We start from the raw sequence: 24601 nt of genomic DNA, 5'->3' as shown, positions 1-24601 counted from the left end.
TTTCTCAACATTGCTTTGACTATTCAGGGTTTTTGTGTTTCCATACAAATTGTGAAATTTTTTGTTCTGGTTCTGTGAAGACTGCCATTGGTAGTTTGATAGGGATTGCACTGAATCTGTAGATTGCTTTGGGTAGTATAGTCATTTTCACAATATTGATTCTTCCAATCCAAGAACATGGTATATCTCTCCATCTCTTTGTATCACCTTTAATTTCTTTCATCAGTGTCTTATAGTTTTCTGCATACAGGTCTTTTGTCTCCTTAGGTAGGTTTATTCCTAGTTATTTTTGTTGTTGTTGTTGCAGTAGTAAATGGGAGTGTTTCCTTAATTTCTCTTTTAGGTTTTGCATCATTAGTGTATAGGAATGCAAGAGATTTCTGTGCATTAATTTTGTATCCTGCTACTTTACCAAATTCATTGATTAGCTCTAGTAGTTTTCTGGTGGCATCTTTAGGATTCTCTATGTATTGTATCATGTTATCTGCAAACAGTGCAGAGCAGTGACAGTTTTACTTCTTTTCCGATTCAGATTCTTTTTATTTCTTTTTCTTCTCTGATTGCTGTGGCTAAAACTTCCAAAACTATGTTGAATAATAGTGGTGACAGTGGGCAACCTTGTCTTGTTCTTGTTCCTAATCTTAGAGGATATGGTTTCAGTTTTTCACCATTGAGAATGATGTTGGCTGTGGGTTTGTCATATATGGGCTTTATTATGTTAAGGTAGGTTCCCTCTATGCCTACTTTCCAGAGAGTTTTTACCATAAATGGGTGTTGAATTTTGGCAAAAACTTTTTCTCTATCTATTGAGATTGTCATATGGTTTTTATCCTCCAATTTGTTAATATGGTGTATCACATTAACTGATTTGCGTATATTGAAGGATCCCTGTATTCCTGGGATAAACCCCACTTGATCATGGTGTATGATCCTTTTAATGTGCTGTTAGATTCTGTTTGCTAGTATTTTGTTGAGGATTTTTGCATCTATGTTCATCAGTGATATCGGCCTGTGGTTTTCTTGTTTTGTGGCATCTTTGTCTGGTTTTGGTATCAGGGTGACAGCGGCCTCGTAGAATGAGTTTGCAGGTGTTCCTCCCTCTGCTATATTTTGGAAGAGTTTGAGAAGGATAGGTGTTAGCTCTTCTCTAAATGTTTGATAGAATTCGCCTGTGAAGCCATCTGTTCCTGGGCTTTTGTTTGTTGGAAGATTTTTAATCACAGTTTCAATTTCAGTGCTTGTGATTGGTCTGTTTGTATTTTCTATTTCTTCCTGGCTCAGCCTCAGAAGGTTGTGCTTTTCTAAGAATTTGTCCATCTCTTCCAGGTTGTCCATTTTACTGACATAGAGTTGCTTGTAGTAATCTCTCATGATCCTTTGTATTTCTGCAGTGTCAGTTGTTACTGCTCCTTTTTCATTTCTAATTCTGTTGATTTGAGTCTTCTCCATGTTTTTCTGGATGAGTCTGGCTAATGGTTTATCAATTTTGTTTATGTTCTCAAAGAACCAGCTTTTAGATTTATTGATGTCTGCAAGTGTTTTGTCTGCAAGCATTTGTTTTTCATTTAATTCTGCTCTGATTTTTATGATTTCATTCCTTCTGCTAACTTTGGGGTTTTTTTTTTGTTCTTCTTTCTCTAATTGCTTTAGGTGCAAGATTAGGTTGTCCATTTGAGATTTTTCTTGTGTCTTGAGGTAGGATTGTATTGCTGTAAACGTCCCTCTTAGAACTACTTTTACTGCATCCCATAGGTTTTGGGTCATCGTGTTTTCATTGTCATTTGTCTCTACGATTTTTGTTTTTTAATAAATTTATTTATTTATTTATTTTTGGCTGTGTTGGGTCTTCGTTGCTGTGCTCAGGCTTTCTCTAGTTGCGGCAAGCGGGGGCTACTCTTTCGTTGCAGTGTCTAGTCTTCTCATTGCGGTGGCCTCTCTTGTTGCGGAGCACAGGCTCTAGGCATGCAGGCTTCAGTAACTGTGGCACGCAGGCTTAGTAGTTGTGGTTCACGGGCTCCAGAGCGCAAGCTCAGTAGTTGTGGTGCATGGGCTTAGTTGCTCCGCAGCATGTGGGATCCCACCAGACCAGGGATCAAACCTGTGTCCCCTGCATTGGCAGGCAGATTCTTAACCACTGTGCCACCAGGGAAGCCCCCTAGGTATTTTTTAATTTTTTCTTTTACTTCTTAAGTGATCTCTTCGTTATTTAGTAGCATATTGTTTAGCTTACATGTGTATTTTTTACAGTTTTTTTCCTGTAATTGATATCTAGTCTTATAGTGTTGTGGTTGGAAAAGATACTTGATATGATTTCAATTTTCTTAAATTTACTGAGGCTTGATCTGTGACCCAAGATATGATCTATCCTGGAGAATGTTCCTTGAGCACTTGAGAAGAAAGTGTATTCTGTTGTTTTTGGATGGAATGTCCTATAAATATCAATTAAGTCCATCTTGTTTAATGTGTCATTTAAAGCTTATGTTTCTTTCTTTATTTTCATTTTGGATGACATGTCCATTGGTGAAAGTTGGGTGTTAAATTCCCCTACTATGATTGTGTTACTTTCAATTTCCCCTTTTATGGCTGTTAGCATTTGCCTTATGTATTGAGGTGCTTCTATGTTGGGTGCATAAATATTTACAATTGTTGTATCTTCATTTTGGATTGATTCCTTGATCATTATATAGTGTCCTTCTTTGTCTCTTGTTATAGTCTTTATTTTAAAGTCTATTTTGTCTGATATGAGAATTGCTATGCCAGCTTTCTTTTGATTTCCATTTGCATGGAATATCTTTTTCCATGCCCTCACTTTCAGTCTGTATGTGTCCCTAGGTCTGAAGTGGGTCTCTTGTAGACAGCATATATACGGGTCTTGTTTTTGTATCCATTCAGCCAGTCTATGTCTTTTGGTTGGAGTATTTAATCCATTACATTTAAGGTAGTTATCGATATGTAAGTTCCTATTACCATTTTCTTAATTGAATTGGGTTTGTTATGTAGGTCTTTTCCTTCTCTTGTGTTTCGTGCCTAGAGAAGTTCCTTTAGCATTTGTTGTAAAGCTGATTTGGTGGTGCTGAATTCTCTTAACTTTTTCCTGTCTGTAAAGGTTTTAATTTCTCTGTCGAATCTGAGTGAGATCCTTGCTGGGTAGAGTAATCTTGATTGTAGATTTTTCCCTTTCACCACTTTCAATATGTCCTGCCACTCCCTTCTGGCTTGCAGAGTTTCTGCTGAAAGATCAGCTGTTAACCTTATGGGGATTCCCTTGTATGTTATTTGTTGTTTTTCCCTTGCTGCTTTTAATATTTTTTCTTTGTATTTAATTTTTGATAGTTTGATTAATATGTGTCTTGGAAGGTTTCTCCTTGGATTTATCCTGTGTGGGACTCTCTGCGCTTCCTCGACTTGGTTGACTCTTTCCTTTCCCATGTTAGGGAAGTTTTCAACTATAATCTCTTCAGATATTTTCTCAGACCCTTTCTTTTTCTATTCTTCTTCTGGGACCTCTATAATTTGAATGTTGGTGCGTTTAATGTTGTCTCAGAGGTCTCTGAGACTGTCCTCAATTTTTTTCATTCTTTTTTTTTTTATTCTGCTCTGCAGTAGTTATTTCCCCTATTTTATCTCCCAGGTCACTTATCCATTCTTCTGCCTCGGTTATTCTGCTATTGATTCCTTCTAGAGAATTTTTATTTTCATTTATTGTGTTGTTCATAATTGTTTGTTTGCTCTTTAGTTCTTCTAGGTCCTTATTAAACATTTTTTGTATTTTCTCCATTCTGTTTCTAAGATTTTGGATCATCTTTACTATCATTATTCTGAATTCTTTTTCATGTAGACTGCCTATTTCCTCTTCATTTGTTTGGTCTGGTGAGTTTTTACCTTCACCTGCTGCAAATTTCTGTATCTTCTCATTTTGTTTAACTTACTGTGTTTGGGGTCTTCTTTTTGCAGGCTGCAGGTTCGCTTTTCCCATTGTTTTTGGTGTCTGTCCCCAGTGAGTGAGGTTGGTTCAGTGGCTTGTGTAGGCTTCCTGGTGGAGGGGACTGGTGTGTGTGTTCTGGTGGGTGGGGCTGCATCTTGTCTTTCTGGTGGGCAGGGCCATGGCCAGTGCTGTGCTTTGGGGTGTTTGTGAACTTAGTATGATTTTCGGCAGCCTCTCTGCTAACGGGTGGGGTTGTGTTCCTGTCTTGCTAGTTGTTTGGCATGGGGCGTCCAGTGCTGGAGTCTGCTGGCTGTTGGATGGAGCTGGGTTTTAGCGTTGATATGGAGATCTCCGGGGGAGCTGTTGCTGATTGATATTACATGGGGCCGGGTGGTCTCTGATGGTCCAATGTCCTGCACTCGCCTCTCCTACCTCAGAGGCTCAGGCCTGACACCAAGCTGGAGCACCAAGATCCTGTCAGCCACATGGCTTTTGGGAAGTCTGAGGTCTTCTGCCAGCATTCAGTAGGTGTTCTGTAGGAGTTGTTCCACATGCAGATGTATTTGTGGAGGGGAAGGTGATCTTCATGTCTTGCTACTCCACCATCTTGAAGGTCCCCTTTTATGTAGTCTTTAATACATTTTCTCAGATTTTGTTTGCCCTGTTCCTTTTCTTTGCATGTTTTATAAAGAACCCTCTTTATTTTTTCAAAGAAAAATTTATCTTCCAATTTTTTTCTGATTAAAAACATATTTGTGCAAACTCAAATAGACATATTTGGTACTCATTATGGATAGTTATAAGGCCCAGATGTGGATATGTAATGGTAAATATTAACATTTTTCCAAGTGCCTCCTTTATCTGAACACATTTCAGAAAACTTATCAGCTAAGATTTTCATGCCTGATGCAGAAAGGTGGATTAAGACAGTTGGGTAAGGATATGAGAAGGATAACATCTCATACACCATGCCTACCTACATGCGTCCACAGCTTTACACATGACTCAAGGAGTACTGGTTTATTTAGGATTTCTCACTTTGGGACAGAAAATGGAAATGTGTTTCTTTCAGAGACTTGGCATTTTGAAATCTTTCTCTAAAATTATGGTAATAGATGTTATTGCCCCAAAAGAGTTACCATATATCTGATAGACTGGAGTTGTTTTTTTTTGCTTGTTTTGTATAGCAATGTTTGCCGTGTTGGATAAAGTTTGTTTCATTTTATGCTAAAACATCCTCTATATCCTGTGTATGGATTTGCAATATGCCTGTTGCTTCAAAGGGTGATCACTGTCCCAGCAGCATGGGCATCATCTGGGTGCTTGTGAGAAAGGCAGAACCTCATCACTCCCTCCTCCCACAACTGAATCAGAATCTGTTTTTTAAAATTAATTAATTTATTTTTGGCTACGTTGGGTCTTAGTTGCGGCACGTGGGATCTTTCGTCATGGTGTGTGGGCTTCTCTCTAGTTGTGGTGCACGGGCTCAGTAGTAGCGGCACGTGGGCTCTCTAGTTTGGTGCGCAGGCTTAGTTGCCCCATGGCATGTGGGATCTTAGTTCCCCCACCAGGGACTGAATCCCTGTCCCGTGCAGTGGAAGGCAGATTCTTTTCTTTTCTCTTTTTAAATATTTATTTATCTGGCTGTGCCGGGTCTCAGTTTCGGCATGCAGGGTCTTTTAGTTGTGGCATGTGAACTCTAGTTCCCTGAGCAGGGATCGAACCCGGGCCCCCTGCATTGGGAGCACAGAGTCTTAGCCACTGGACCACGAGGGAAGTCTTGGAGGGCGGATTCTTAACCCCTGGACCACCAGGGAAGTCCCCAGAATCTGTTTTTTTTAAGAAGATCTGGTGATTCATGCACATGTTAAATTTGAAAACTCTGGTCTTCACTCACTATTTTTACTTCATAACCTCCCACTTATTCTCCAGTTATTGTCTTTAATCCACTGGTCTTACGAAAGACACTAATGACAGTAGTTTAAAGACACACATCGTTTCTCAGCCTTTGTCATACATTTTCAGCACATGCCATCTTGAAGGCTAATCACTTCTGTGAGTCCCATTAGGAGTTCTACGTAATTTCACCCCAGAAAACCCTTTTATTTATTGGTCCTTGGCTCCCTATACATTCCTTGGTCAGAGTATAGCCAGAGAGCAGGCATGTTAGCAGAACTGGAAATCCTGTTACCATACGAAGGGACTAGAGATGTATGTAATCTGGGGGCAAAAAGATGTCAGAAATGCCAAGATTGTTGTTAAACATCTGAAGCCTTTCGGAGGAAGAAGAATTTGGAGGAAGAGGAATTTTTTTCAGGGTGGCTTTAGGAAAGTGGAACTAGAAACAAAAAGTAGAAATTTAAGCAGATTTTGCACTTAGACAAATTTTAAAATAGAATTTGAATATTCCAGCAACAGTGGAGTGCATTTCTTCCAACTACATGTGTGGAGCAAGCTGACCATCCTTGGAGTACAGAGGGTGCTCAAGCCAAGGTCTCTGGGAGCACTGACGGGTCCTGGGGGGGAGATAACCAGGTGATTTCTGCAAATTTTTCTCATCTTCATTTTTTGTTGTTGCAAAAAAGAAAGATATTATCATGCGTTCTTAAATTCTTTCCTTTTTTTCCTTTCTTAAACAGTGATTATACATAGATTTTGCCTTTCTTTCTTGGGCATTAGAACCCTGTCTGGCTTTCTCTGTATGGATGGGCCACAGGTTTCTACTAGGATGGTTTTCAGGATGCAAACTACTTTCAGTGTTACATCTAGTATTCTTTCTATGATGTTCAGTGCTTCACTGGTCATTTTAGTCTAAGATCATGGGGCCAGTATCTTCAGGCAACAGTAGTTGGAAACTCCTACATCTCTAAATTACAATTAATTGTAACTAACAGTTCATAGTTAGATATCTTATTACAGTTTAGATTAAGTTCTCCTATGTGTATCCTTTTTCACAGACCTAAAAATGAACATGCTTTTATTTTTCTGGCCACTCAAAATTTTATGTTTTTCCATTTGATTCCCTTATGCCAAGTATTTTATAACTTAGACCTAGGGAAACCTTATTAATTTTAATGTTAGGCCATAAACCTGCTGTATGTACTGTGACAGGTATTTGCTTTATTGAAGAAGTCAAGAATTTTAGATACTAAGTCTAAATTTTATTGGGATTTTATTGGGATACCAGTTGAGCTTCGGTGGAGGTGTAGAAAATGATACAGATGAGGGTTTTTTTTGAAATTGGTAACATTTCACTGTTATCTTCCTCTTTCTTTCAAAAAAATTTTTTTGAACAGGTAATATATTTACAGAGTTTAAAAGGTACAAAAGTATGTACACTGAAGGGTCACCCTCCTACCATTGTTTCACTGCCACCTAATTATTCTCTCCAGATTCAACAACGATATCAATTTCTTCTGTATCCTATAGATACATTTGTTAATACATAGCAAGGAAATGCATGTCTTTTTTACAGAAGATGATAACACACTTTACTTTTCTGCATCTTGTTTTCTGTTTATTTAATATATTTTGAAGATAAAAATAATCTAGATATTAAATCATGTTAAGCATCTGTGATTCTCTAAAATGTGTGTGGAACCTATTTGTATCTTTCCATTGTTACTGCTATATCCCTAGTTGTAATAACATCTTCTTCTCATACCTGGACTTAGGCAAGTACCTCCTGGCTTATTTCTCTGCTTCTTGCTTGCCCTGTTTCTAGGCTGTGCTCTCTACAGCAGCTGGCTGATCCTCTACAGCTTAAGTCCCAAAAGCCAACTTCCCAGAATCAATCCAGGTTTTAACGAGAAGAAAACTTTAGAGATCAACCTGATTTCAACTTATTAAATTGAAATGTAACTAAGACATCCCTGGATCACACTGACTATCCTCGAAATTGTCTAGATTAAATTATCTGCCTCAAAAAAGAACAGATAATACATGCCTTCATTGAAAACATTGCAAAGTAGCACACAGATTTCACCCCCTTCTTGTGCATGTGTGTGTGTGCGCACGCATGCGCCCTTTTTCTCTGTGTGTAGCTGGAAGGTGTTGAGGAAACAATCAATAGAAACATGCAGAATACCTGCAGAAAAACAGATGGAAGCAATGGCAGGAGCCTAGCTCATGAATTAAAGGGATTTTATTTTCAAAGTCCACCTTGTGAATAGGGTGTTGTGATTTTCATGGTCAGGAGTATAGGTGTGCTGGGGGTCATGACCTGTCTGTACTCCCAGCTCGGAGAAGGGGGAGAAAGATCCACTTGCTGGGAGAGTTACCAGCATCTTCCCTCCCTCCCCATAGCAGCCAGAAGGAGAGAGCTGGCTGACCTTTGATTTAATGCTTTGTGTGCCCAGATAAAAACCTCTTTTCTAGGCCACATCAGTGTTATTTCTTTACTGAAAAGTGTGTTCATGTGTCTCTGAGGGTGAGAAGTTGAAAATGCAAGGAAACTTGTTTTCTTCCCCCAAATTTGTATATTGGTGGAATACATGAGTATAATTACGTTTAGCCCATTTTTAATAATTTGATATAGGAAAAGGGAAAAGTAGTCATTATTCAACTAGTTTAAAGGAACTTTTCCAAACAGGATACATAACAGTTGCAAAAGCACCAATTAAAATTAAATTGCTCAAAAAATAAAAATATTTAATAACTGCCAAGTGTATGCCAGCTGTTTCCCTGTCACCATTCTGAACAGGAAAAATTGAGTTCCATCCAAACACTGCTTACCCAGGTCTTCATTATAAGAGCCGTTTATTTTCATTGGTATGCAAATGAATATTTGTTGGCACCATTTCTAAGGAGCACAATAATGGGTCAAAATGCTGAAATAAGCAGTCTGTGCTTTGCTTCTAGGCAGGTTGCATGGTTGATGGATGAGTGAGCATCTTTAAATCAGCTTCCAAATTGGTGGTTCTGAGCCCTGCTGAAAATTAGAATCACCTGATTCTAAAAATTCTGATGCCCACGCCACACCCCACAGCGAGTAAATCAGGATCTTTGGAGCGAGTTCTCAGGCTGTTTTTCGAAGCTCCTAGGTGATAACAACCTGCATCCAAGGCTGTGACTCATCTTGAAATGACTAGGTCTTGTAGCTGCCCTGCATCTGGCTAGGACTCCCAGGTGCCGGGTTGGTGAGGGCTGTGCAGGGTGTGAATGCCAGTGCACATTGGGGCAGATGGGTCGAAGGGATCCGCTTTCTGCTACCGGAGTGGAGTAGCTGATTCCACACTTTGGTGGCAGGGAACTAGATCCACCTTCCAGTACAATCTCAGGATGTGTGAGAGCTCCTGCGAAAGGAGCCCTCTTTATAAAATCTGATGTCATGAACACAGCCTTTTTGGGGCAGGGGAGAGGGATCTAGGATTCTTCTTTTTAAAAAATAGACTTTATTTTGAAGAGCTGTTTTAGATTCACAGCAAAACAGAGCAAGAAGTACAGAGATTTTCCATATACCCCCTGCTCCCACAGAAGCATAACTCCCGCCTTCTCCCCAATCAAAATCCCCCACCAGAGTAGTACATTTGTTACCATTGCTGAACCTACATTGACACATCATCAAAGTCCATTAGGGTTCACTCTTGGTATTGTACATTCTGTGGGTTTTGAGAAAAGTATAATGACATGTATCCACCATTATACTATCATGAAGAGTAGTTTCAGTGCTTAACAATCCTCTGTGTTCTGCCTGTTCATCCCTCTCTCCTCCCTAACTCCTGGCAAACACTGACGCTTTTACTGTCTCCTAAATTTTGCTATTTCCAGAATGTCATATAGTTGGAGTCATACAGTATATAGCCTTTTCAAATTGTCTTTATTTCACTAGTAATATGCATTTAAAGTCCCTCCATATCTTTTCATGGCTCGATAGCTCATTTCTTTTTAATGCTGAATAATATTCCATTGTCTGGATGTACTGTAGTTTATTTATTCACCTACTGAAAGACATCTTGGTTGCTTCAAAGTTTTGGCAGTTATGAATAAAGCTGCTATAAACATCCATGTACAGGTTTTTGTGTGACATAAGTTTTCAGTGTTTTGGGGTAAATACTAAGCATGATTGCTTGGATCATATCGCTAGAATATCTTTAGTTTTCTATGAAACTGTGGAACTTCTTCCAAAGTGACTGTACCAGTTTGCATTTTCACTAGTAGTGAATGAGAGTTCCTGTTGCTCTAAATCCTCACCAGCATTTGGTGCTGTCAGTGTTTTGAAGTTTAGCCATTCTAATGGGTGTGAAATGGAATCTCATTGTTGTTGGGGTTTTTTGTTTGTATTTAATTATTTTTTATTGAAATGTTCATTTACAATGTTGTGTTAGTTTCAGTTGTACAGCAAAGTGATTCAGATATATATATATATATATATATATATGTTCTTTTTCAGATTCTTTTCCCTTATGGGTTATTACAAAATATTGAGTAGAGTTCCCTGTGCTCTACAGTAGGTCCTTGTTGCTTATCTATTTTATATATAGTAGTGTGTGTATGTTAATCACAAACTCCTAATTTATTCCTTCTCCTCCCTTTCCCCTTTGGTAACTGTAAGTTTGTTTTCTATGTCTGTGGGTCTATTTCTGTTTTGTATGTAAGTTCATCTGTATAATTTTTTCTAGATTCCATATATAAGTGATATTGTATGATATTTGTCATTCTCTGTCTGGCTTACTTGATTTAGTATGATAATCTCTAGGTCCATCCATGTTGCTGCAAATGGCATTATTTCATTCTTTTTATGGCTGACCAGTATTCCACTGTATATATATACCACATCTTTATCCATTCCTCTGTTGATGGACATTCAGGTTGTTTCCATGTCTTGGCTATTGTAAATAGTGCTGCAGTGGACACAGGGGTGCATGTACCTTTTCAAAATATGGTTTTCTCCAGATATATGCCCGGGAGTGGGATTGCTGGATCATATTGTAGCTCTATTTTTAGTTTGTAAAGGAACCTCTATACTGTTCTCCATGGTGGCTGCACCAACTTACGTTCCCACCAACAGTGCAAGAGGGTCCCCTTTTCTCCACACCCTCTCCAGCATTTATTATTTGTAGACTTTTGGATGACGGCCATTCTGACTGGTGTGAGGTGATACCTCATTGCAGTTTTAATTTGCATTTCTCTAATAATTAGTGATGTTGAACATCTCTTCTTATGTCTTTTGGCCATCTGTGTGTCTTCTTTGGAGAAATGTCTATTTAGATCTTCTGCACATTTTTTGATTGGGTTGTGGGTTGTTTTTTTTTTTTGATGTTGAGCTGTATGATCTTCTATATTTTGGACATTAATTCCTTGTTGGTTGCATAATTTGCAAATATTTTCTTCCATTCTATAGGTTGTCTTTTCGTTTTGTTTATGGTTTCTTTTGCTGTGCAAAAGCTTTTAAGTTTAGTTAGGTCCCATTTGTTTATAAGAGATGGATCCAAAAAGATATTGCTGCAATTTATTTCAGAGTGTTCTGCCTATGTTTTCCTCTAGGAGTTTTATAGTATCCGGTCTTACATTTAGGTTTTTAATCCATTTTGAGTTTATTTTTGTGTATGGTGTTAGAGAATGTTCTAATTTCATTCTTTTACATGTAACTGTCCAGTTTTCCCAGCACCATTTATTGAAGAGACTTTTCTCCATTGTATATTCTTGCCTCCTTTGTTGCAGATTAATTGACCAATTGTGTGTGGGGTCATTGTTGTTTTAATTTGCATTTCTCCCTGATGACATATGCTACTGAGCATTTTTTCATATGCTTACATACCACATACCATCTATATGTCTTCCTTGGGTGAGGTGTGTATTCAGGTCTTTTGCCTGTTGTTAAATCTGGCTGTTCTCTTTCTTATTTTTAAGTGTTCTTTGTATATTTGGGGTAACAATCCTTTATCAGAATTTCTTTTACAGATCTTTTTTCCCAGTTTATGGTTTGTCTTCTCATTCTCTTAACCGTGTCTTTCTCAGAGCAGAAGTTTTTTATTTTAATAAAATCCATCTTATCAATTATTTCTTTTACGGATCATGCCTTTGGTGTAACTAAAAAGACATTGCCATATTCAAGGTCATCTAGAGTTTCTCCTATGTTATCTTCTAGAAGTTTTATACTTTTACATTTTACATTTAGGCCTGTGATCCATTTTGAGTTAATTTTGTGTGTCTAGATTCATTGTTTTTCATGCAAATGTCCAGTTGTTCCAGCACTGTTTGTTGAAAGGCTATCTTTGCTCCATTGTATTGCTTTTGCTTCTTTGTCAAAGATCAGTTGACTATATGTGAGTCTATTTCTGAGTTTTCTATTCTGTTTTATTGATCTGTTTGTATATTCTCTCACCAATACCACATTGTCTTGATTATTGTAGCTTTATAGTAAGTCTTAAAGTCTGGTAGCGTCACCCCTCCAACTTTGTTCTTCTCCTTTAATATTGTGTTTGCTATTCTGGGTTTTTTGCCTCTCCATATAGAATCAGTTGTTTTTATCTTTACAAAATAACTTGTCAGGATTTTGATTGGGATTCCATTGGATCTATAGGTCAAGTTGGAAAGAACTGACATCTTGACAATATTGAGTTTTCCTGTCCATAAACTTGGAATGGAATATCTCTGTATTCATTTAGTTCTTTGTTGATTTTCATCAGAGATTTGTAGTTTTCCTCATGTAGATCTTTTACATATTTTGTTAGATTTATATGTAAGTATTTCATTTGTAGGGTCCTAATATAAATGGTATTTTCTTTTTAATTTCAAATTCCATGTGTTTGTTGCTGGTATATAGGAAAGTGATTGACTTTTGTATATTAACCGTGAATCCTGAAACCTTGCTATAATCACTTGTAAGTTCTAGTCGTTTTTTTGTTTATTCTTTCAGATTTTCACATAGATAATTGTCATCTGCAAAGACAGTTTCATTTCTTCCTTCCCAATAGTATACCTTTTATTTCCTTTTTTTGTCTTTTTGCATTAGCTGGGACTTCTAGTACAGTCTTAAAAAGGAATGATGAAGGGGGTGCATTCTTGCCCAATTCCTGATCTTAGTGGGAAAATTTCAAGTTTCTCACCGTTAAGTACTGTTAACTTTAGTGGGGGCTTTTTGTATATGTTTGAACACAGACTTTTAGTATTTTGATTCAACAGCAAATTGTGAACATCAAACTCAAGCTTTCCCAAATGTAACCTTAGCAATTAGAAGTGGTTATGATTGGAACATTATATGTAGAATAATTGCAGTTTTGCCCCCATACCATATGGGTGTGTGTACATACGTATGTGTGTGTACGTGTAATAATTGTATAGGGAAAAGCCAAGAAAGAAATACACCAAAACGCTTAATATCTCTATGTGATAAGTTTTAACCACAGATCATTTTAATATGCATAATATTTTACTTCTTTAATGCTGAGGACTAGATACACTATATTTCTGAGAGTTGACAACATTTAAATTTATATCATTTACCTGTATATAGTTTTATTGTTTGATAAATTTAGTAAAGAGAGTCACATTGATGGGGTCATGTTGATAGTTTGTTTAGCTTTAACCAAGACAGTCTTATTGATAGAAAAGCAAGTGTACATATTTAATGAGATATGATGACAGTTACTGGGAATTCAACATGAAGAAGTAAATAGTGGCTCCAGAAATGAAAAACATTTACCATTTTAATTTAACCCACATTTCTAAGAAAAGGAAAAAATGTAGCTCTTCTTCAGAGGGATAGGCTCCAAATAAAAGACAGAAAATTGCTCCTTTGTTATTGAGCCCTCAAGCTCCCTTTCACGAGTCTAGTTTGTTTATGACAATAGGTACAAAAGGAAGATCTGCAGTTTAAGAAAATAATCTGTGTCATACTTTTTCTAAAAGCAAGCTAACATAAAATAATTCAGGAATCATAGTCAAAATAGCATCTGGGTTAATTGTGATATGATTATGGGTGGTGGAATTTCAGGTAATTTTTCTGGTTTTTTTTTCATTGTCTCCGTCGTGCTCTGAAAGAAATCACATGGGAGTAGAAATAGCTGGAGAGAATATAGTCTTTCAGATCTGGCTGCCTGGTTTAAACCAGTTCCCAAAAGACCACTTGGGACTTTTAGTCCCAGACTCAGGGGACACGTGTTCCGTTGTAAAACCAGCTCTGGCTTGTTGAGTCTAAAAGAAACTTGAACCTGACTTGTGTATTTTCAGTAGAAATGGTAAGTAAACAGCAGAAAGACGAGAGGACAAATATAAGCTCTTGGAGGAAGATGCAGATTCCAGGAAAGGAAAACCAAGATTAGAGTGAAAGAGGGGCCAGGTAAAAAGAGGGAAACATACATACACACACACACACACACACACACACACACACACGCACATATACCACACACACACACATGCATGAGTGCAGACAATGACCAAAGAAAAGGGGAAAAATCCCAGCAAAATGAAATGCATTTCATTGGGAGTAGCAAGAGGGTGAGTTTAAAAGCTGTCTGATTCTACTCCATGCCATTTACACAGTTTCCCCTATTACCTTGGTCTGGGAGATTTGGAAAAGCAGCTTATGTCCAAAAGTAACTTGAAGAACATCCAGGGCTGAGGTCTTCGTCTAGTGAAAGACCCAGGGCCAAGCTTAATGGGGTGAGGGGGGGCGGTTCTTACTGAGATTTTTGACAGCTGCAGCCCCTGCTGCCATGGCCTATGGAAGGTGACAACACGGTGGAACAGGAACTGCCCCATTGCTCAGGGTGACAGAGTGAAGGGCTCTGTACTAGAAATTACAGTGGGGCAGAAGGCATCATCTGGGATTGTTTGAAGCAAAACAGGATATGTGCTCGGCTGGCCATTCCAGCACCTTCTGGGGGCCTTGCAATTATTTGCCCTCGTCTGCCTCCTTCAAACCCCAAAATACTAACCACAAATGTTGGTTGTTTCCATATGGTCTCGGGCCTCTCTTGAAGATGTTGTTTAACTAGAGTCTTTGTCAAGGCAGCAAGAGTCTGTTGAGGGGAATGAAACTCATTTTATGGATTTTATATGCCCTGTTTATCAAACAGGAAAAGTACAGGAACCTATTTATAAACTGTGGACAGTTCTCCGTGGTGGAAATAAGGTGTGAAGGTACCTCCCAATCCATGGCCCGCTCTCTAATAATGGCTAATAGGCATTGAGGGCTCATCGTTGTTCAACCCTTTCTAGGACAGGGACTGTTGTTCTTATTTGACAGATGAGGAAACCGCTGTGGGAAGGTGGGTTTCCAGCGTAGGGCTACACAGATGAAGCGCAGACTCGGGCAGCCTGACCCCAGCCAGCTACCCACCGCCCCCACCTGGCAGGAGGGACACCTGGCTGTTTGTAATACCTGGTCAGCACTGCCTACTGATAGGCCACGTTTATTTTGATCTCCCTTTATTTCCACGTCTCCTTCAGATCCCATCACTTGGTCAGGGGAGCCCCATCAACTAACTAGCTCTCTTTGTTGTACCTTTCCAAACGCCCTCTGTTTTATCATTTGCATTTGTTTTTGTATGATTATTTGATTTTCTGTCCTCCCACTAGAACATAAGCTTTCTGAAGACAGGAACTCTGTGTGTGTGTGTGTGTGTGTGTGTGTGTGTGTCTGACTTTTGTATCCCTGGGCCTGGCACGTAGCAGGGATGGGTTGAACTGATGGCTGAACTGGTACCCAGTGTGTCGGAGCTGACGTGGCTACAGGTTACTCTGAGTCCAACAGCAGCTGCTCCAAGAAGACGTGCACGTGCTGCCTGAACTCCCCTCACTGTAATTTCAGTTCTTTAGCTCTTTCTGTTTCTGGTTGTTAATATACACATAGAAACAAATGCTGAGAATTCGGGAGATATATAGCTCTCCTTGAAGCAAATTAACTGTGTTAATGCCTTTAGCAAGGACACGTTTTGTGCTCCCCACTGCCTCAGAATGCTCTCCATGGCTGTGGTGATGTTTGGTAAACATATCTTTTGGCCAGAGCACTACCCGGAAGACTTCTTTCTCTTATTCAGAAGCCTTTTCTGTTGGTTGGTTTCTGTTTGTCTCTCCTGCATCAGCAGCGTGAATTAAAAGTTGTCTCCTTACCAGCGTTTTCTGTTCAGCTTGTAGGCGTCAGCTACCTTCCAGCGCACAGACAGCAGATCCCTGGCTGTCGGATGGTGAGCGGAGAGAGCTCTGAAAACGGAAGGGAGTGAAACTCACCTTGGGCCAAGGAGTAGGGCAGAGGGATAACATGGGCATCCCAGTGACACATAGAGGAAGGGGATGCACTTAGTACTGCAACTTAGAGTGTGTAAAGGCACAAGCAAAATGAAATCTCTCTCTTCCTAGTAAGAAAAAAGTTATTATTGAAAAGAATTCCAGAAAAAAACACAAAACCCACAACATCTGTGCAATTTATTTTACTGTCTGTAAACTTCTGCAGGAAGACCAGGTAGACGGAGCAATAAGCCCTTCCTTGGTCAGTGGGAGGCTGTGCCCACGTCCATTCTTAGGTGGTGGGGCAATTCTTCTGGCGGAGAGAAACTCCTAAATTATGCAGTCACAGAGTAGCCAGAAATGGCCTTCCTTGCCAGCCTCTGTGTACTGAAATATTACCATTTCTCAAGGCTTACCTCAACGCTGTTGCCCCTACACTGCATTCCCTGAGACCCCCATCAGAATCAATGGAATATTTACGTCTGTTTCATTTGACCCTGGACTTCTGTAGTTCACATGCACTTGAAGGGCTGGTGCTGATTTCTTCGACCTCTTCACAGTCCCTTGCACAGAACAGATAATAAATGCTTGTTAAAATAAACAAGTGTGGGAGAAGAGGAAAGGGAGCATTTCCAGGGCGCTGTGATGACTGAGATTGAAGCAAGGTTAAGAAACCTGATCCTCCCATGCAGTGTGATAAGAAGCCCTTGGAAAGCTCTAAGGAGGGCATAACCTAATGGGTAATGCACGGAAGGGGGTTGCATGTCATCTGCTGCCCGGCCTATTGCTGTGTCTATGGAACAGGTGTCTCCCATTTTCCCCATTGCAGAGCTGCTAAAGCGGTCTTTCCTTCCCTGTCTTCATCCTAGTGTGGCTGGCCTTTGAGACGGACCGACAGCTCCTTTTCTCAGTGACATTTTTATCATCCCATGAATGTGTTGCATTAAAACAAACGACCTGTAACTCTCCTAGAGCATAAGTGAACTCCTGAAGATTGACAGATTTAACTTTAGTGAGAAGGCAAAAAAAAAGGACCCAGACTATTTCGTTACAGTCAGTTAAGGTCAGCAACCTAAGTCTGACAGCAATAAAAGGATTATTTAACAATGAATAGTTTCAGTTCTACTCATTCTCTCTAATAGATCATCTTCCAGAGAGAAGTGTTTAAAAAACCCCAAAATGAATTGTTGTACTCTACTGAAATATCAACATGTAAGCTGTGGAGTGAAATCATTGCTGGCGGAATCATATTTACACATCTGTTGTGCGAACAGAATTACAGATACTCTTAAAAGAAGAACAAAGTAAATTTGAATAAAAATAGCGCACATTTTGACTAGATGCCGATTACTTATTAGGTGTTGGGAGTAGCTTTGACAGCTTACAAAGAAAGCAAAAGCTTGGCGTCTTTTAGAGACATGCTAGATGAATCCTGCTTTAGGGGGGTTTCTGCCTGTCTGCACTTTTAAGAATCTGGAGCACCGTGGAGCTCCCCGGCACTCACCCACACTTCTTAGATCCAGTTGGGTTTATGAGTACAACAGACGACAGTCATATATGCGAGAAGTAAAAACCCTTTCAAACTGACCTGCTTACCGTGGTGAGTCACTGTTTCTGCCAAACAGGTACTGTGCAAGCTGGGCTTCTTTCATTTTACTACCTGTGTTCTTTCTTCTACAGCAGGAACAGTACAGTGTTTATTGCTTGCAATTAAATTTCGTATTGTGTGAGGAATAACACTCTTTGATAAAGAATACATATGTGTTAAAAAAAAAAAAAAGAAAAAGCATACATATGTTGTGGTCCCATACGCCAGCAGTTAGCTTTTTTTTTCCTTTTTGTAATATAGGATTAAATTACCATGCTCCTACCACAGGCTCTAATCACACTTAAAATAATTTCTTAATATCATCAATCATCCTGCCAGTTGTCAAATTTTCTATGAGTCATGATTTTTTAACACTTATTTTAGTTAGAATCCAAATAAGGTCCCTACTTTGCAATTGACAGGATCCCTTAAGTCTCTTTTAATATCTAATTTTTCCTTCCATCGCTCTCCCTCACCTCCTGTAATGTTTTTGTTGAGGAAACCAGGTCATTTTTCCTGTAGAATTTTCCATAGTCTGAATTTTCTTGATTGTATCCCTGTGTTACACTCCTTTAATCAGTATTGTTGTTTATGTAGATATAGCAAACATTTACTACAGCTATTTCCCTAGACAGAGTGAGAAAAATCTCCCCTTAATCAGAACAGCGTTAAATGGGAATGACATTGCCACAGCCATTTTTGCTTTAGAACTACGTGAGATAATGTTCAGGTAGAGCTCTCTGGCCACTGTCTGTTGTCTCTGTGTGAATAAGTTGAAAAGGTGTAAAGCAACTAGGGAAGAGTATGTCACTCAGGATGCACATCTATGAGGAACAGTTAGATTCTTTTTACAGAAATGATCACAAATGGACTCTTGTAACCTCACACAACGTAACGCCAGCGCCAGTTAATCCGGTCGGTAAGGATGGTGCTTGTGTAAGAGTCTTACGGTGACAGAGGGCTACTCTGTGTGCTTGGGAAATTCACTGAAGCATAAATGCAGACAGCTATGAAGAGTTAATTAAAATTAAATATGACAGACCTAAAAAACAAATGCCATACACCATAACCACCATAAAAACTAGAGTAAACTCTAAAAAAGCCTGTTCACATTTTTCTGAATAGCTCTTTCAGTATCTAATGAAAATAGATTGGTTACTTAAGGACTGAAATTTAGTACATAAAATGAGTTTATAGAGATCTAAATTTGTGATTCTAGACCCTTAAACCCAGTATACCTTCAGGAAATAGAAAAATTTCAAGGAGAAAAATAGTTTTCAACGGTGACATAGACATTTTTGCCGTCAAAACAGCCTCGTATTCCATTTCTGCATATAAGGTGCACCGTGGCCCTGTCACATAAATAACTTTAGATTTAATTCTGACTCATACTTTTCTTATATAGCATACGCTTTATAGATCATTGTCCAAGTCTATTGTAATTGCCATAACATTAAAAAATAGATTCTTAGATTATAAACTAGACCCTTTTTTGTACATGCTACGCAACTTTTTTTTTTTTTTTTTTTTTTTGCCATTCCCCGCGGCATGAGGAATCTTAGTTCCCCAGCCAGGGATTGAACCCGTGCCCCCTGCAGTGGAAGTGGGAATTCTGAACCATTGGACTGCCAGGGAAGTCCCTAGACCCTTTTTTAACTTGGAAAGAGAGTTAATACTCTTTGATGTAGGACCTATTTGTATTTCTTTAATAAGCAAAATTGTAGGGGACTGCTATACCTGTGACCAGGAAATATCACTTTATAAAGTACTTGCTATTCACCAAAGATAAAAATTGTGATTTATCTACTTTCCTTGTGCACTGATAATGAAGGATTCACGTGAAGATTGAATCTGGTTAGAGTATTTACAGGGCTCCCTGAATGACACTTACTAAACCACCATCAAAATACTGTGTGCTTGAAATTCCTCTCTGATAAGAAGGAAAGATTCTTTATTAGCCCAGTCTTCCTTGTGACCCAGAATACTCATTTGTAAGATTGAGATTTTCATGTCTGGTTAAGGTTTTTGTCTGTAGCCAGTAAGCAGAATAAAATTGGCGTCCCTCTTTTCGTCAAATACTCCTTTACTACATCTTAGGCAGTAGAAGTAAGGAAAAAAATAGTTTTTGGTTCTTATAAGGCTTGGGTTCACATCTCGCTTCTGTAGGTGCAATAGTTAGCATTCTTACTATCACAAATGACATAAAGTTCTCCTAAAAAAGAAATGTACCGGGGTCATGACTTCCCAGAGCAGAGGTAGTGCCGCCTTCTGGCATGTTTCCAGGGATGTTCACAGGATGTAGGCTTGCTCTTGCCGTCCCTGGGCTGGGCTTTCCTCTCTGTTGGCCACCAGCACCCGAGCTCTGGCCTAAAAAAGTCCTCACCTGAATTGAAGGATCTCAGCATTCTCCCTTCCACTTTATTATTTCTCAGTCTTTGTTTTGTATTACCTTTTTCTTAAAAGTATCCCTCCTTTTTTCCAAGTTGACTCTTCCCATTCACCTTTGATCCCATCCCATCTGTCTTATCCAAAAATGTAGAGACGGTCTCCACTAATTACTTCCCCCTCTTTAAAATCTTAATCTTTCTACTAACGTTCGAGCACACCATCCTAAAACTAAACACCTTTAGCCCTTTCAAATCCCCTTCAATTGTTTGATGTCTCAGTTTCCTTATTGAATGTGAAAATCTCTCCTCTGGACCTTAGTGGGTGTTAATCCTCTTCCTTGCTGGAGAATGTCTGTGCTTGTTACCTCCATTTCCTTAGCTCTTACTCAACACCTTTGGTTCTGCTGGGTTCACCTTCCTCATCATGTGGCTTCTTTATAATCCTTGCGGTGGGCTGAAAAATGACCCTCACCCGTAGGCTTCAACATCTATGTCAAAACACAGGAACCAGTGAATGCTACTTTATTTGGAAAATTTGATTGCATATGTGATTAAATTAAGGGTTTTGAGATGAGATGATCCTGGATGGGCCATAAATGCCATCACAAGGGTCCTTATAAGAGAGAGGCAGAGGACACTTTGACACCACAGGCACACATACTACAAGCCGAGGAATGCTTAAAACTTCTAGGTTCTGGAAGAGGCAAGGAACACATTGTGCCCTAGAGCCTCTGAGGAGGCCTGATCCTGGCCCTGCTGACACCTTGATTTTGAACTTCCAGCCTCCAGAACTGTGAAAGAATAAATTTCTGTTGTTTTAAGGGACCAAGTGTGTGGTAATTTGTTAAAATGGCCACAGGAAACAAAATACAGCCCTCTTTTGATATTCTGGACAAAATTATTGACCAAAATGAACATGCCTGAGTAACCAGTACCTAAGTCAGGAAGCAGACCCTTACTAGCTCTCCAGAAGACCCCTGGAGCCCCTCTCAGCCATTGCCCCCCACCAAAGAATCCTCTGTTTTGATTTTGAATATCACATTTATGAACCTGATATGAACAGGATCATAAAGTACCTACTTTTTTGTATCTGGATTCTTTCTTTTAACAATCTGTTTGTGAGATTCATCCGTGTTGTCACATAGGGTTATAGATTTTAAAATTCTCATTGCTGTATAGTATCCATTGTCTGTATATAGCACATGGCATTTCTTCTACTGTTGATGGTTTATAAATACTGCTGTTACGAACATTCATTACATGTCTTTTGGTGAACATCTATTTGTGTTTCTATTGGATATATAATGAAGAAAGGATGTCCTGAGTCAAAGCTGCCTTCTCACTTCTTTCTATACTAAGTTGATAATCTCATCTACAATTCTACTTCAACTATCATCCATCATTCTGACTCTTAAATCGCTCAGTCTGATTCTCATCTTTCTGTATCTGACAGCTGTCACTTTGTTAGAGTGACAGCTGTCAGATACACACACGCACACACACACACACACACACACAATGTTTAGTGTGTCCCAATCCAAAGTCAAGTTACTACCCAAAAAATGGTTCTTCCTCTTGTCATTTATTATGTTAATGACAGGTCATCAATCTTAAACATTCAAGTTCAAAACAGAATCATTTTTAATTCTTTTTTTGATTATCCTGCATCCACCAAATTTCTAAAGCTTCCCCACCATGATTTCCCCACCATGTTATCTCTATATTAGTTTAGGGGCACATGTCCCTTGAATGACTCCTTAACTGATTTCCCACCTTCCAGTCTGTTGTGATACTCATCCATCCACAAATTCTGGGTTTGTCGTCACAAAAATTTGATCCTGCTGCACCCCTTCTCAAAACTCATGGACATGGATGGATCACCACTGATTGTAAAGTCAGGTCAGAATTCTTTATGTTGGCTTTCTGTGCCTTCAGAATTTGATTTCAACATTGCTTCGATGAGTAATTATTCATCTGAGGCTTCATCAGGTGGTACTGAGTTATATAGTCACATTGTCTTCAATAACATGATAAATTGCTCAAAGGGCTTCCTATGAACATTTTTTTGTAGTGGCTCCATATAATGACCATATATTGAGAGTTTCCTGTGCCTAGTGCACATGTAGCCCTTACAACAGTTTTATATGGTAAATACCTGTGTTACTATCCTCAATTTACAGTTGAGGAAACCGAAACTCAGAGAATTTAAGGTGTCTAATGTCACCCAGCCAGAAACCTAATTAGGATTCAGACACTGGAAGTCATGAAACAGCTTGCCTGCCTTTTGCATATTCATGACTCCTCTCGAGGCCACTGGAGATGGGGAGGTTTCCTTTCCAGCTTTTCAGCTCTGCGGTGTGCTTTTCTGAGGCTGCATCTCCTCCTGGCCGAGAGCTGTGGTTCTAGGTCCTGCCACTCTGGGCTGGGCACCTCCTACAGATGTGTGCTCTTTCCCCCTTGCATTCTCTCAAGCTGGTGCATCGTGAACTGAACTCTTGCAGCTCTTGCCCAGGCAAGGGGACTTTAGTTCTCACACCACCAATCTTATTTGGTTCTGCTCCCTCCTTCCTTCTTTCCATGTTTCTCTCCTTCCCCTTTCCCCCCTTTTTCTTTCTCTTTTGTTTCTTTTTCCTCTCTAGGCTTCTCCCCTTTTCTCTCCCTGCACCCCCACCCCCCTTTGGTAGGTGCAATGGCTCTCAACATTTTTACAAGACCACCATCTGTAAATGCAAACCGTCCCTCTGATCACTTACCTCCCAGGCTTCTTTTCAGGTTAAACACCCCCCCCCCATACCTCAGTATAATAAACATCAAACAAGCAAATTAGGGCTGGGGTGGGGAGATTATATGTATATTTGCTTGAGCAATATATGAATGATTCATGCTTGAATCACTATGCATACATTTATTGGAGTTTAGGGATGAGGAAATTGGGGGCCAAAATCTACTGTTGATACAAATATGTATCGTTATACACAGTAGGGTTAACTAAATAACATACAAGAAAATAAAAGGGTGCTGATGAAGCTAAATGAGTAGTAATTTAAAGCAGGAATTGCCAAACCCTGACCAATTCAAAACAACAATGATGATGGATTATTCTTCTATCCTTCCTGAAAATCTCAGCAATTCTAGCTGTACAGTAGGAGTTTTGCAACTTCTCAACATTGTATCCCTGCCAGACTTTAGAAAACTGACTTAGAATCTTCAGGATACTCTCCTGGGGCACTACTTTTAGGCTATGAGTAACATTTTAGTAATTTTCATATTGTAGATTAGTTGTAAACAACCCTTATTCATTCATAAAAGGAAAATCAATGGAATGCAGGTTATGCTTCCCTTAAGAATTAGGAAGGGATGATCATTTGGGGGTTAGTGTCTGCTCTTTAGAGAATCTCCCTTTGTTCACCCATTAAGGATCCCATTGGGAATTGATGTAGTTTTCTAGTGTGGTTTTCTGTATTTCTCAACCAAGTCCCAGGTACCCTTCCTTTCCTTGGCTTCTTCCATAATGCCTTTGATGTGCCAGGGGTGCTGTTTGAGGTGCTCCACTTTCTGACTCCATTGCCAGCTGATGCCTCACCCACATAGGTTTCTGTCATCCATCCTACCAGAGAATGGCTCAGGATGTTTGCTGAATTAAACTGGAGCTAATGGGTCATTGTGGGGATTAATCCATCATGACTGGATGCGTAGTTCTGTGTAATAACTCGGGAAGTTTCCAGTGATTATGAAACTTTAGAGCACCTTGTAGACTACAGAACAAGCTGAATCACTACTGGGCTCTAGCTTTGTCATCAGCGATCCTGATGCTTAAGGAAAAACACTGAATAGATGGAAATAAACATTCATGTCTTCCTTCAGTGCTGCTTTTTACAAGCAGCAGCAGCAGCTCTTGTGAGATATTTAACTAACAGATATGGTTTACCAAGGAAAAATTAAATAGAAAGTAATGCAGACCATGAACCACTGCCATTTGCTGACCAAAATGCAATTACTCACAACAGTCTTATGTGATTGTCCTAGAAATTTATTATGCTTTGATAAACTCCTGGCAAACCTAATTTGATGCTCCATTTAGCGTTAATTGAATTGGAACAAGGAAAGAAACTACACCTTATATACAACTGTGAGAGATTTTGATGTCTTTGCCTATATTTTTAAATGACTGACTTAGCCTTAAATTTTGAAATGTGGCAATTTTACGCACAATATTACCACAAAAACTCAATTAGACGATTATTAAGCGCATTTACTCATGAAATACATTACAGGAGTATATGCGTCAGTCCCCAAATCTGTTTTTGCATTTCATTTTTGTTCTGATCTTTGGAACCTCCATATCCTATAAGTGTAGTATGTGGCTCATGTAAGAATTAAGGGCATGGATTCTCCAGCCAGATTGCCTGGGTTTGAATCCTGGTGCTACCGCTTTTAGACTGATTTTGGGCTGATTACTTATACCTTCTCTACCTCAATGTCCTGAGATAATAACATTACCTACCACAAAAGGGGTATTATGAAGAT

General features: G+C 39.2%; 1 protein-coding gene and 1 long non-coding RNA gene across 14 annotated transcripts in view; one reads left to right on the top strand and one right to left on the bottom strand.

Moving 5' to 3' along the window:
• The window catches only part of MAP3K5 (mitogen-activated protein kinase kinase kinase 5), a 210737-nt gene that overhangs the window by 34365 nt on the left and 151771 nt on the right, over window positions 1-24601 (top strand). The window lies entirely within an intron of this gene.
• Window positions 8687-22847, bottom strand: LOC149747894 (uncharacterized). Of its 2 annotated transcripts, XR_016395108.1 has the most exons (4): window positions 16580-22847; window positions 15986-16075; window positions 14809-14892; window positions 8687-13902 (listed from the first exon to the last, which is right to left on the bottom strand). It is a non-coding gene; the product is annotated as an uncharacterized LOC149747894 (long non-coding RNA). The 2 variants fall into 2 exon arrangements; XR_016395107.1 differs by having other exon boundaries at window positions 14809-16075.

The sequence above is a fragment of the Delphinapterus leucas genome, chromosome 12, assembly GCF_059928025.1.
Source record: "Delphinapterus leucas isolate spDelLeu-1000000601 "Yukka" chromosome 12, BTC_Dleu_Yukka2, whole genome shotgun sequence".
Lineage (NCBI taxonomy): Eukaryota > Metazoa > Chordata > Mammalia > Artiodactyla > Monodontidae > Delphinapterus > Delphinapterus leucas.
The sequence above is the reverse complement of the archived record's forward strand: the minus strand, read 5'-3'. Positions and strand labels throughout refer to the sequence as shown.